This window comes from Desmodus rotundus, chromosome 13, assembly GCF_022682495.2.
Source record: "Desmodus rotundus isolate HL8 chromosome 13, HLdesRot8A.1, whole genome shotgun sequence".
NCBI lineage: Eukaryota > Metazoa > Chordata > Mammalia > Chiroptera > Phyllostomidae > Desmodus > Desmodus rotundus.
This window is the reverse complement of record NC_071399.1, coordinates 73,792,995-73,807,322: the sequence shown is the minus strand read 5'-3', so window position 1 is coordinate 73,807,322 and position 14,328 is coordinate 73,792,995.

Below are 14,328 nucleotides of genomic sequence, written 5' to 3'. Positions count from 1 at the left end.
TGGACTCACCAATATAGTATATTAAATTGCTATTAAAGGATATGACACACTTCACAGTATTTTCTTTGAAATACTAGATTTGACTTAGTAATATAAAAAGCCCTATCTGGTTTTCTGATACGACCATCTCACCTTCCTCCTAACATCCATGGCACAACTCCTGTCTCCCCATTGCTCTCAAGCAAAAGGCACTGAATTCTCTCAGTAGGCGTATGTTTACCCGAAGGACTCCCAAAACTTGATGGTTTGGGAGATTGTTAAGTATTTTCTGGGTACTTGAACTATCCAGTGCACTGGCTGGTAAATAACTGTGTGCTGTAAATATTCGTGAAATTAAACTCAAAGAAATTTGGCTTTAATATATTTGCATACACAAATAGGCTATTTTTGGTGTTTTATTATTGAGTAAAATGAGATGTGTCCATTTTCAAAATGGATTAAATGGATTTGGTGATGTCCATAGCTTATATGATAAGAGGAAGCTAAGTCTATTCTCTATAATCTTCTAAAATGCACAGCTATTGAACCCTCATCTACATGTTTATGTCAAAGTTCTTGGGCATCAGGTGCTGGATGATGAGAGAGCTGTTAATATTTCTATGTCCCTTCTTTGGTAACCATCACAGGTTTCAGAATTTGTTATAATATTAAAATAGCATCTGAGAGCAAAAATATGTAATTTACTTATCTTTACTGCAATTATTGATAAGAACAGAACTCTCAATACCAGAGAAATGATTAAAACTAAGCACCTGAATTATTCTTGCAAAATAGAAGCAAGAGAATTCCTGTCAAAGTTGAGAATATTAAATCAGACTTTTCTTTTCAGATGATAGCATCTTCAAATTTTTTTAAATTAATGAACAAAACTGTAATTGAATAACAATAAAATTTTTTTTAATTAATGAACAAAACTGATAGATAAGCATTATCTCTCCAGTTTTTATCTCCCATACCCCCTTCCCCAAGCTCTCAAAGAAAAAAGAGAGAAGGAAATGCAATTTCCTTCAAAACATCACATTGTTGCCTCTCAGATTTCTTACTCCTCCTTCTTGTGTGCTCAAGCTAACTCCTGAGCTCCTTTATTTTTTTAATTTTTAAATTAATGTTATTGGGTGACATTGGTTAGCACGATTATGTAGGTTTCAAGTGTACATTTGTATGATGCACTGTGAGTTCACCACCCAAAGTCAAACCATCTTCCATCACCATATATTAGGACCCTCCATCCCTCTTCACTCCCCACCTCCTTCACTCTGGTAACTACCACACTGCTGTATCTGTCCATGAGTTCCAGGTTTATATCTCACAAATGAGTGAAATTCTATTGTTCTTAGCTTTTCCTGACTGACTTATTTTGCTTAGCATAATATTCTCAAGATCCATCCATGTTGTTGCAAACGGCAGTATTTCACCTTTTCTTGGGGCTGAGTAGTGTTCATTGAATACATGTACCACATCTTCTTTATTCAATCCTCTATGAAAGGACACTTTGGTCATCTCCACGTCTCGGCCACTGTGAATAGTGCTGCTATGAACATAGGGGTGCATATATCTTTTCGAATACGTTTTCAGGTTTTTCAGGTTGATACCCAGGAGAAGGATTGCTGGGTCATACGGTCGGTCACTCTACTCTTAATTTTTGAGGAGCCACCAGACTGTTTTCTATAGTGGCCATCCCAGCAGACCTGCTTTGAAGCCCTCTGTGCTTGCCTGCTGTACTTCAAGCTTGTCTCCTAATAAACCTGGGGGTCCAGCTGAAATAGAGAACAGAAGGGAAAGTCATGGGAGCTGAAGTAAACCAATCGCCTGCTGCTCTCCTTAGTTTTATCTTTCTGAATCTACTCTTGCTATCAAGGAAGGTAGAATGCAAAAAGGAGTGAATCCTTTCTTCTTAGAGGAATGTTCTCCTATATGAGTGATGCAAACCAAACAAGCAAACAGAGATTTAACTGTGTTCAAGGCACACTCTGTAGAACTTGAATTTTGTGACAAGAAAGACCACCAGGGTATGCAAGACTATGCTTAAAGGATAGAGATCTACACTGTGAAGTCTTGTTTTGTTTTTTTTGTTTGGGGGGTATTGTTTGTTTCATTTTAATCATTTTTGTTGATATTCTATTACAGTTGTCCTGATTTTCCCCCTTTGCCCTTCTCCACCCATCCCACCCCTCCCCCACTCCCACAGGCAATCCCCATACTGTTGACCATGTCCCTGGGTCATTCATACACGTTCCTTCTCTAGTCCCTCCCCCTTCTTCCCACCATTAACCCCCCACCCCTTTCCCCTCTCGTCACTTTCATTCTGTAAAGTTTTAAGCTACCAACAAGGGGGAAAAAACGGGGGAAAAAAGCTGAGTATTATTTTGATGATAGTTGACATACATACTGTTCAATTTCAGCAGAAATTGAGTTCAGCATTTTGTTTTGCAGTCAAACTTGGACATTTTCCAAAATATGGTAAGACAAGACTTGTTCTAAAATAATTTTTTGCTTAGGTTCGCATATACCCTACATAACTCTCCAGACTGAGTCACAGTGATGTCTAATTTTTTATTATCCTAAACTTGTCGGGATTCAAATATATTAAAGCCAAATCATTTTTGCATGATTATTGGTAGGAACAAAATGAGATTGATGTTATTCCAACCAGTGCCCGAGGATGCCTGACTGGATTTTGCCTCTAGAAAATCTCTCTTTATGGGTCCTGAAACATGTACAAACACACACACACACGAAAAAATACCATTTGTTTTACAATCTGAGTCATATCCTATCTGAGTTACAGAGCTACTTGGTAAAAGATGGGTTAGTGCCCACAGCTCAGGCCAAAGTCTAAAGGAGGACTTTCACCTTACCCTAAGTCAGAATCCAAAGTTTTTGGCCGTCCACATGACAAATAAATTCAGGATGATGAGTAGCTAATTCAGACAGGCATCAGGAAAGAGAGGAAGTTTAAACAATTAACCTACCCCCCAAAAGTTTTGCCTGGCTCAATGTATATACCTCTAGCTTTTGGAAGCAATAAAGTTGAAGGGAAGAAAGGCACAGGGTCATGCTTCTGATCACATGTGACCTCACCCATCAGTAAATGTAGCCCAGTCGGAGCCTCAGGCTAGGTTTATTCATTCATTCAACAGCTTTTGAGCATCTACTACTGACCAGACACTGTTCTAGATAATAGAAATATAAATTTCAGTTCCTTCCATAGAGAAGTAGAACTAATGTGGAGAAAATTGAACAAAATGCCCCTCCTCTACCTACTACATGCAAGTTACTTTCTCAGTGATGAAGAGAAGTCATCCATGAAAAAGACTTGGACTTATCACTACAGAGTGTACAGTCTAATCAGAAAGAAAATAAAAATACCAAATAAACATAAGAGTGAAACTCCGTTTTTCCTCTGACTCGATGAACCTACTTTTAGGTTCTTTCTTTAAACAATAATCAAAAATATGGAAATAGGGGCCATCAGCATCATGGTGACATAGTGCATCTTTCATTTTTTCTCCCCTTTAACATCTAAAATTCGGCACCTATCCATTAACAAAAGTGCCTCTGTGGCAGGGATGGTACCCAGCACCCTCCAGGAAGGGACCCAGAGAGGAGCCTCACCCCTGCGAATGGGTTGCCAGGCAGACAGATCCTAGTGTGGGCTGTGGAATCCACAGGAGCCTATGAACTGGCTCCAATCCCTCTTAGCTGTGGCCTGGAAGCACCTGGAAAACACTGACTTGGGAAGATTCCCACAGACACCAGAGCCTTTGTAGAAGTCCAGGTTTCTAGAAACTAGAGTGAGTAAGAACTTTTGCTCTCCTGAAGGTGCATAACTAAGAGAAATAGGAGGCCAAGGATCCCACCTATGGGAATAAAGGGAGGGCCATGAGTGAGCACCTGGCTTGAAGCTTGCAATAGAGGACATCAAAATTAGACTAAATCAGGCAGAAGTTAGAATCAATGAGTTAGAGAGTAAGAATTTCAAATAACCCAGTCAGAAGAGAACAAACAACAGAATGAAGAAAGCCTGCCTGAGCCTCCTCCGTGAGCTTCTCCACTCATGCTGGTTCACTGTGGGGAATGACAGACCATTGGAAGAAGTCACATTCCTGAAATCCTCCATGGACGAAAGCCCCCCACTAGCCGGAAACTACTACCTGAACCAGAAATGAGCTTTTACTTGTGTCGAGCCACCACAATTTTGGAGTCTATTTATCACAGCAGATAACATTAATCCAAAATTTAATTCTAGAAGACATTGAAACAGCCAGAATGAGATATTGTTTTGGATGACTGCTGGGTTTAGCAAGATATTATAAGAAATAAATGTCCTCAGGCAAAAGTTAGCTGGTTCGAGAAGCTAAGAAAAAAAGTTTATGAAATCTGGCTGCTTCTACACCAAATAGACAGAAGATAAAATTTAAAAGTACTATGTGCGGGCAAAACAGTATAAAATGATCCCCTCCCCCCAAAAAACCTGTTAAGACTTTTTATTTAAACAGAGTTTATCCTTATAAAAAGAAATGATTAAGGATATTGCCTTATTAGTCCAAACAATTATTCCAGATGGCTTCAAAATAGACACCATTGCAATTAGAAAAGGACATTAAGACTAAGAATCAAAGAAATAATATATATTGGAGAACTATATCTAGGAAATTACATGGGGCAGGGGGTTGGGGAATGAATTCTGAAAATGGAATGAATTGGGAACAAGTAAAGCAGATGTTTGGTCAAAGAATCCACAAGCATATCCTCAGAACACTTTTGACTCTTAAGACTTTCAAACAGCTCTAGAGGTCCCCCCACCCCACCCCACCCCACCAAACTCGAGCGAACATAAAAGAGCTGGGAAACCTGAACAAATATATACAGTACACACTCATCAACACCCACTCCAGGTATGCCCGTGGAAGATCATGCATGAGAGGATGATGCTGGCAGCCATGGAGAAGAATGAACAAGAGTTCCTTTCCGAGTTGGATCAAGTACCTAAATTAAGAACTTCCTCTTTTGGCAGAATCCTGCCTAACAGAATTCTGTCATTGTTATAGAGTGGTAATTATTGTGTTTATCAATTCTTCCTTTTTTAGACTGGGTGCTTCTGCTCCACCATTGCACATCGTGTATGTGGGAACATAGAGGGATGTCAGGAAATAAACTGACTTCTCTTTCAGTCCATCAGTTGGCAGATCTTCAAGAGCCACATATAAATCTGACAGAAGTGACCAATGTTGTTCAGGCATACTGGATTTTGAAATAGATAAAGAAATAAAATTGAGAATTTAGGCCAACCCCCTTGAGGAGGGAGTAAATCTGTTCTATATGCAGAAAGAAGGGTACAAAGGGACATTCAATAGCCAGAGAGGAAAACTCCAGCAGAGGGAGTTAGCTGGCAAGCAAAACATTGTGTTTACCCAGCAGCCAATAGTTCCTGCTGTTGTTACCCCTCCTTTTACGAGGCCAGGTAGTGATTTCTTATTAATGGAATGAGAGACTAAGGTTTTGAAGAAGCAGGTATGTATTGTCAGTGCTTTCTTCTGCTTTAGTCAGCTTCATACAAAAATGTGGAGTTTCCAGGGTATAGATGAGCCATAAAATGGGAGGTACCTGGATTCCTGGATCACCACATGGAGGGAAGATATACAATAATCAGGAATACTCACTTGGGCGATCGCATGAGAGAAAAGTCAGCTTCTATTGTGTTAATCACTAAAATTTTGGGAACATGGGGTCCATTGCCTTTTTATCATATAGATTTTGCTAACTGTAATTTATACTTCAAAATAAAATGAAAACCACACAGATTTACTCTATTGAGCCCTAAAATACTCTATTAAAATGACAGCAAAGGAAAAAATAACATAAGCACAAAGAGAACAAAATAAATGCAGAAGCAAGGTGATGTCAATGATAGTTGGAAAACTAGAAGATATCTGACTTAGGAAAGTTGAGGAATTATCAAGAAAATTAATGCCATAGAACATGAGATAGATTTAGGAAATGGAGACCAAAAATACTTCTAAATGTGGATATGGAAGAGAGATTGAAGACAGAATTTATTGAAAATCTACAAAGAGCACTGAACCTCTAGAGCCACATGCAGTCCAGCTGCCTCTCTGTTACTTGGGCAGAGACTCAGCTCAGCCCTAGGGATTGAGGACAAGGTATACCAGGAGTAGCTGAGGGTGGGAATCCCATTCATAAAACAGAATTGAACAATGAGACCCACCCCTCTCCCCTGCCCCAGCCGCCCCTACCTCCTTCTTCTGACTCAGCTGTGAAGGCCAAGTGGTGACCAAGTTTGCTGTCATGTACTCCTATCCCATGCCAGGAGAAGTTAAGGAGACACTTCCAAAGGAAGCAGGCCACTGGCCAAGGGAGGGTCGTCGTTTATACTTACAGTTGTTGGTTCCTCAGGGGAATATTCAGGTTTGAGGCAACAACAAAATAACTCTCAATAAATCCTCCCAATTTACAAAGAGCTTCCAATCAGTTTTTCAGGCCTCTACTTAAGTATGAATAGACATTTAAGGGTCAGTGAGCATTTTAGGAACCCCTGCAATATGAATGAGCAGGACCAAGACAAATTAATAACTATAAAGAACTCAAAAGAAAGAGGGGAAAGTCAAAGAAAAAATTGAGCAAACAAAATATTCAATCGAAGGTTTCAGAAAGATAAAAACATAAAGTACATCCATGAGAAAAGTACAGAATAATCCAAAAGAGAACTTTCAGGGAACGACATAAAGATTTCAGTAACTTGACTAGGAAATAAACTTAGAATATCCCAGAAAGTAAAACAATGAAACAGAGAAGAAAAATGGGAGGTTAAAAATAGGGAAATCAGAGAATCAGTCTAGGAGGTCTCACGTCTAGTTGATAGGTCTTCCAGGAGGAGAGGTCAGAGAGAACAGTGGAGAGAAAGTTGTAAAGTACATAATAAAAGAAACATTTCTAAGAGCAGAAGAAAATGAACACCCCGTTCAATAGGCACAAAAAAAATGAGTGTTTAAAAAGACCCCAGAGCACATTTTTCAATACTCAGGAATAAAGAGAAGATGCTAAAAGCTTTTAGAGAGAAAAACGCTAACACAAAAATACAAGACTCACAATGGTACTTGACACATCAGCAGCAACATGGGCCCTAACGGACGATAGAGCAGCGCTGTCAAAATTCCGAGACAGATGCATCTCAACCGAGAGTTCCGAAACCAGTCCATCAGTTGAGAGGCAGGATGGAATGTAGTCATTTTCAGATATGTAGAAACTTAATTTTCACCCACATGCAATTTTTGCATCAGGACCTACTGGAGAATATGTTCCAACAAAAAGAGGGATAAAGCCAAGGAAAAAAGGACATGAGATAAAGGGCACAGAGAATCCAACATAACAGAAAAGGAAACGAAAATATCAAAAGGTAATGAGAAGTCCTAGAGATCTGTCAGCTCAGCAGTCTGTGACCAAAATACTTGAAGTCAGCCCTTCTAAAATTGGTGTATGAGGCTGGACAACAACAGGACTAGAAATAAGAAAATACTCTTTTTTTTAAGAGTTGGAAAGGATGTTAGACATCTTCAACTTTCTCATTTTGTACATAGCAAACTGAGATTAAAACAGGTAAGCCACCTACTTTCTTGAAAGACTTATCCGGTAGCTTGTGTTCAGAAGCCATTGCAGAGAAAGCTGATGCATGTAATTAAGGAAGGAATACAGGCTGGGTTTGGAGTGGAGGGAAACTTAGTAAAGCATGCCTTTGCTCTTTTTTTCATGTTTAGTTTGGTTTGGATCTAGGCCAAAACTGATTCTCATTTTCATGAGTGAAGATATTCTTTGTGGTTTATTTCTGTCCATTTGCTCTGGCATCAGAAGATTTGTTTTTAGGTAAACTACTAAATAATCACATTGCTTTTATTGTATAGCTTTTGCAGCAGCAGCTATAAACTTTGAGCAAATTTTTGTTGTCCTTTCAATAATAATAATTGGCTTCCCTCAATTTACAAGCCATGCTATTTTTATCCTGATGGATTTTATCACCCATAACATAAATGCAGCTTCAGAGAGAATGCAAAGATTTGGTGCAGACCAGTAAACCCTTTCATTTGCTTTTTGTCTGTGACTATTGAAGATACGCAGCGTGAATCTGCTTCTCTTAGGAGAGCCATAATTTCAGCTTTTTTCATTTCAACACTGAAATTTTTCTCATTCTTCAGTTCTACCTGGATTACTGTCTTTATGAATCTTCCTTTGCAAGAAAGTACTGGTGCTTAATGAGAATACTCTGTTCTGCATTGAGATTCTGCACATGGGACACCTTCCTATATACTGCTGGGCCAGGTGGTTTATTTAATCTTTTGTTGATGAACTAATTTTACATTTCACCTGCCTAGAACACTTATTCAAAATAACAAACAAACAAACAAAAAAGATAAGGTGACTGATAGTTGGCCACTTTCTTTTTCTGAGTTTTTAAATTTTTGTGTAACTTTTGCTAAGTTCGTTATCTTTTTCCAAGTTGACTACACTGAGAATGCATATGAGACATAAAGTGAATTATGCTTATTACTTCTATTCTTTTATTAATCCTTGTAGGATAATATGATTTACTAGCATCCTATAACTTTGTACTTATTTTTTTTAAATATGTTTCTATCATTGTTTACTTCTTTAAAGACAACTGACTTGCATTCAGAGGGAAGCATCACTTTTAGGGTCAGAAGATGATGATGAAAACCTAAGGATAAAACCTTCAGAATGAAGCAGAAGGAATCTCAACCAAAATTACCATAATCCCTCACGTTCTGCAATAATTTATAGTTTAAAAGGCATTTTCAGATATACTATCTTATGTGGTCTTCCCAACTACCTTATCTAGTAAATAGAAGATTGATATCTCTATTTTGTAAATGAAAAACATGACTCAAATTATCCACCCCAAGCAAAATGACACAGTGACTAAGTGACAGAGCTGGGCCTTGAAATCAAACGCCCTGATTCTGCACCCTAGCATCAGATTGTTGGGGTAACACCACACTCACAGGCAGAAGGCTGGGAGAGCTTCTTGAAAAATGCTATTAAGAATCTTTGAAAATCTAATAATGAATTGTTAAGTTTTTCACCATTTTCCAAAAGTAAATGGCTTGTAGGAAAAATTTGAAAAGTGATATATCTATCTATTGCCTAAAATAAAGAGATGACACCTAATTTTATTTCTAAAATGATACCTAATTATATTTCTACAACATTCCTCTTTCCTAAATGTAAAAATATTTCAAAACATTAAAGAATAAAATTTTAATGTAAAAATGAATAGCTCCTTTTCTCATTGGTCTAGCATAAGGAACCAGCTTTCCTTTTGCAAATTCTGATTGGGACTTATCCACTCCTATAAACACTTTACATTGTTCTGTCATAGTGAACATATCACTAGGTTCACTATTGTGTTTCCATGTAATGTTATATTATAATATTTTCTATGCTATTTTCATAAATGATATTATAATTACTGTATTTATAAACAGAGCCTTTTCCTTTTATTAAAAAAATTAAAATAGGACAGAGGTTCAAAAAGTAACAACATTTAAATATTTAGGATTCAGGTTGCCACGCTGCTTCTCAGAAAAACTGTGAGATTCAAGGCCATGAGCAAAGTAGGAGCCCGCCTCTTTCACTACAGCTCCATGTTCTCTGTGTTCGGGCCCAAACCCTTAAAGGTCTTCTTGATTTTCCTCTCGTTCTTTTATCAGCAAGTCCTAGGGGACCTGCCTTCAAAATGTTTTCAGAACCTGACCAGTCCTCATCGCCTGGACGGTTCTCTAGCCTCTCTTCAGGGTTCCCTGCTTCTACCCTCGTGGCTCACAGAGTCTATTCCTGCTTTGTCCATTGACCACTGTGCTGACAAAACGTGCAGGGGGAAGAACTCAGAACAACCAATCATGAGGCCGCTGTGATAATTTAGTAAGAGATCACGGTGGTTACAGACCAGGATGCTCGTGCTGTATTTGGTGATAAGGTGTCAGATTCTAAATACACTGAATGTACTTGCAGGACAGCGTCATAACAATATTCTAATGGATAGAAGTGAGATGTGGGAGGAAGGTCTATGTTGAATATGTAAATGTGGGATTGTTGACTATGGAGAATATTTAGAACCATAAGACTAAAACCTGAGAAAATGAGTGTCAATAAAGTAGAGAATCATGAACTCGGGAAACCCCATTGTTAGGGTGCAGGGGGTAGTGATGGAACCAACAAAAAAGGCTGAGAAAGAGCCAGCAATAAGGTTAAAAGAAAACCAGGTGAGTCTGGTGTCCTCAAAGTCAAGTGAAGAAGTGAGCGATCGAGTATTGACAAATATTGATAACAGGTCAAGTGATATGAGGCTGAGAATTGAGCAGAGGATTCAGTCTGGTGACCTTAAGACCTTGGCAAGAGCCATGTTGGTAGTATACTGAAGATGAAGCCCTGATTGAGATAAATAAATGTAAGAGAGAATCAAAAGAGAGAATATGGAGTTGATGAGCAAACACAATGTTTTTGTAGAATTTTGCTTTAAAGCAGAGCAAAGGAATGGATTGGTGAAGGAATAAGGGCTGAAAGAAGATGTTTGGGTTTTTTTTTTAATTTTTCACAATACAATTTCATATTAATGACTGTGTTCCAAAAGGGAGCAAAAGATTTGGTACTGCAGGTTGGAAGGAGTGATGAGCTTAAGTAGATGATGAAAATGGTATCTCTTGTACAAGGTGGAGGGATGGGCTTTAGACAAGAGCATTAACATTTATGTTTGGTTGCAGGCAAGAGAGCACAAGATATTGCAGCAAGTTTTGGTGGTGGGTAGATGGGTGTGGAAGCCTGTGGAAGGTCTCTTCTAATTTCCTAATTATTTTAGTAAAATAGGAAACAAGAACAGAAAGATGGAGAGAAAATGAGTTGCAGGTTGGAGGCAGGATGAAAAGGTGATAAATCATCTCGAAGAGTGGGATGTAAATGACCATTCATGGGAGTGTAAAGCCTGGTGTGATTCCTGAAGGCATTAGAGCGCATTTGAGGTTCATAGTCACAGTACAAAGTAAGATCGGTCCATGAGTATGTGATGTTTCCTCCTGCCACATTTCGCTGCACCAGTTCAGGTGTGGCATGTGGGGAATTGCATTTAACTATGATTTTGCCAGGCAACTACAAAGGAAAGAAAGAAGGGCAAGAGACTCTTGGGGACAGTCAATGGAATGGTCATAATGACTGACCACATGATTTCACCAAGCTACACAGTAGGGAGAGTAGTAAGTGAGAGGAGAAAGCTGCGGGGATCAATGGATTGGAGGTCCTGTTAGGATCAAAGAATCACTGAGGTTGGGTTTCTAGAGGAAGTGCCCTGGAAAGATAGAGGTGGTGGTCAGAGAGCGGGTTGCATGGAACTGAGTTTGTGGAAGGCTTATAGTTAGCAATAAGATCTTGATCACATCTCACATCTGATCAATAGTTTTCAGTGGCTTACCTGTGCAAATAAAATAAAAGCTACGGTTCTTATGTTACCGAACATCACACTCTAGGCAAAACTCTGGAGGCAAAGATTTGGTGATAAAGAAAAGGAGTTTTTATTCAAAAGCTACACAATTTCAGAATAACAGCTTTCCACAAGCTGTTAGTCACTTAAGCCTATTAATTAAGGCTGAACTCTTTAACTTTTCAGTTACAGCTTTCATCTCTTCAGCCTATCAATGAAGGCTAAACTTCAACTCCTGAGTTCCCCTATCAAGCCTCATGTTAGTTTTTTAATTATTTCTATAGGATTAGTATACAAACTAAACCAACATAAGATACAAAAGCTACTCAATTTTGGGAGAATGGCAGGCTTCTAGCTCAGAGTCTGTCCCCTCTAGAACACCCAAAAAAGAATAACCCTGCCACCCTCTGCCAGGCCAGCCTCATCCTAGGCTGCACTCAGAGCTTCTTCTCCCCTTCAAAATACCATCCTTTGGGAAACACAGGCGGCTGCAGTACAACCATCCAGGCATCCTCCAGAAAGAGAGCTCAAAAGCCAGACTCTGCCCTCCTTTTATTTTAAATCTTCTAGCCCACAATTCCACTGCTCCGGAGGTGTTCAGTTTCTCAGCCAATCTCATCGTAGGCCTGTTGCCTGGGGCAACCTCCTCCCAGGGCCCCTCCCACCTCCTCCCCAGTAATCTGATCAGATCTCTCTCTATCACTTATGTCAGCTTCAAAACACTCAGCTCTCAGTCTGTTTCTGGTTGTTTGGGCAGGCACATCACCTCGCTATTTTTCCATCCTCACCTCTTAAAATCACCTCTAATTCATTCCACCTCGGCCACCCTGACCTCCCTGCTGCTACTGGAGACACAGCCCTGCCTTGAGGTCTTTACGCTGGTTGTTCTCCCAGATTCTTCCCTCCTCTCCTTGAGTCTTTTCCCCTGTAGTTGCAGTCACTTCTTCAAGGACATCTTCCCTGACTATCCTAATTAAATTCGTAGCACCCTCCCCACCCTACACTCCCTACTCATCTCTCTCGCCTTCTTTTCTCCAAATCATTTGCCATCTTTCAATAGTTTATGTCATACTTATTTTGTTTATTTCCTCTTTCTCCCACTGGAGAATCAGTTCTGTGAAAATATAGAGATTTTGTTTTAATTACAACTGTTTTCTCGGCACCTAGCAGATAGTAAGAACTCAATTAATATGTGGTGAATGAATGAATTACATTTCCTTATTGTCATTATTTAAACTTTACTATATTAATATGTATAAATGTCCCTATGGTCTTATTTTAATTTTCTGACAGAATTTTAAGAGTTGCCTGTGTATTCTTTGGATTTGAAAACAATTGCGACTTACTATGAACCTGGGGGGGGGGAAATCTGTCTTAGAGGTTATGAATTGTACAATAACTTATAGGAAGATTCACACAATGTAGATGTAGAGATATAACATAGATATATAGAGATGTAATATAGATTAATAGCTACTATTTTGAAACCCTCCAAGAAGCTGAATTACCCAAAAGTTCACTTTTGGGTAATTTTATTTTATTAATTCTATGATTAAAATCTAAAACATGATGGTAGGTGCTTCCCCTCCTAATTTAGTATTTTTCTCTGAGACTTCATCAAAATATTGATTTTTGAGCCAGTCCAAGGTAAATAGTGACATTACACCAAAGTGTCTACTTCCAGTTATGAAATAAGCAAACTTAGGTGAAATGTTTTCTTTCACATGACAAGTATCTTTGTATCAGCAAACAGTGCGCATTGCTGTGGTCCAGTGATAACCTCTACCACCAAGAGTCAATTTGAGTGATAAGTATCTCACTATCGCTGATGCTGGAGAAGGTCACCTTGAAAACTAAATGTGAGAGGAAATGAAAGGCATTATCAAAATAAGACTAGATTGTAAAGACAAAAGTCCTACTCACAAACACTGGAATCTAGTTAGTGAATGTGTTTGTCACAGAGGCACGAGTTAGCAATTCTGCAAGTACTATATATATATATATATATATATACACACACACATACACACTAGGATTGAAGAGATAAGTAAAATATATTGTTAAGAATGGGAGCCAAGTTTCTTACTGTTGAGGAGGAAGTAACAAATAAGAAAAGGGGCAATGACCCTATTTGTTGGATTGAAATGAGAGGCATCAATGTAAACCTATGGATTTTATTTTATTTTTTTTACGGTTGTTCAAAATCAGTTGTCCCCAGTTTTCCCCCATTACTCTCACCTGTCCCACTGCTCACATTCGGTCGTCTCCCCCCATTGTCTTTGTCCATGGATCCTTTATACATGTTTTTTGATGAATTTTAATATTTATACAAATAGATACAGAAATAAATATAAATGCATATTTATGCACCAATTGGTATACACACATATATTTTCTAGTTTTGTCCACTGAAAGAGCTTAAAAGCAATGATACCTTAAAAGCAATTAACACTCCTAACTTAACTTCCAGATAGGTTGGTTTCTAAGCCCATTCTCCAATAAAGAAAATCAGGACTCCTTAGAGATGTACTAGGTCCCAGGGTTGGAGCAGGGTTGAAACAACAAGCAACATGGCCAAAATAGAAAAAACTCAGCAATAAGTAAATAATGATAGAATTTAATTAAAACCCATAAAGTAAAATAAATATCCATGAATCCATACTTATATTTAAAAATGAACAAATCAATCAATGGAAAAGAGAATGCACCCCTTCCTTGGCTTCACATACAACTGCTGGCACTTTCTTTTTCTCTTGAGATACTATGCAGTATCTTAAAGTACCTCCCATTAAAATTCTGCTGTAGAATTCTGGAAAACCAGCAGA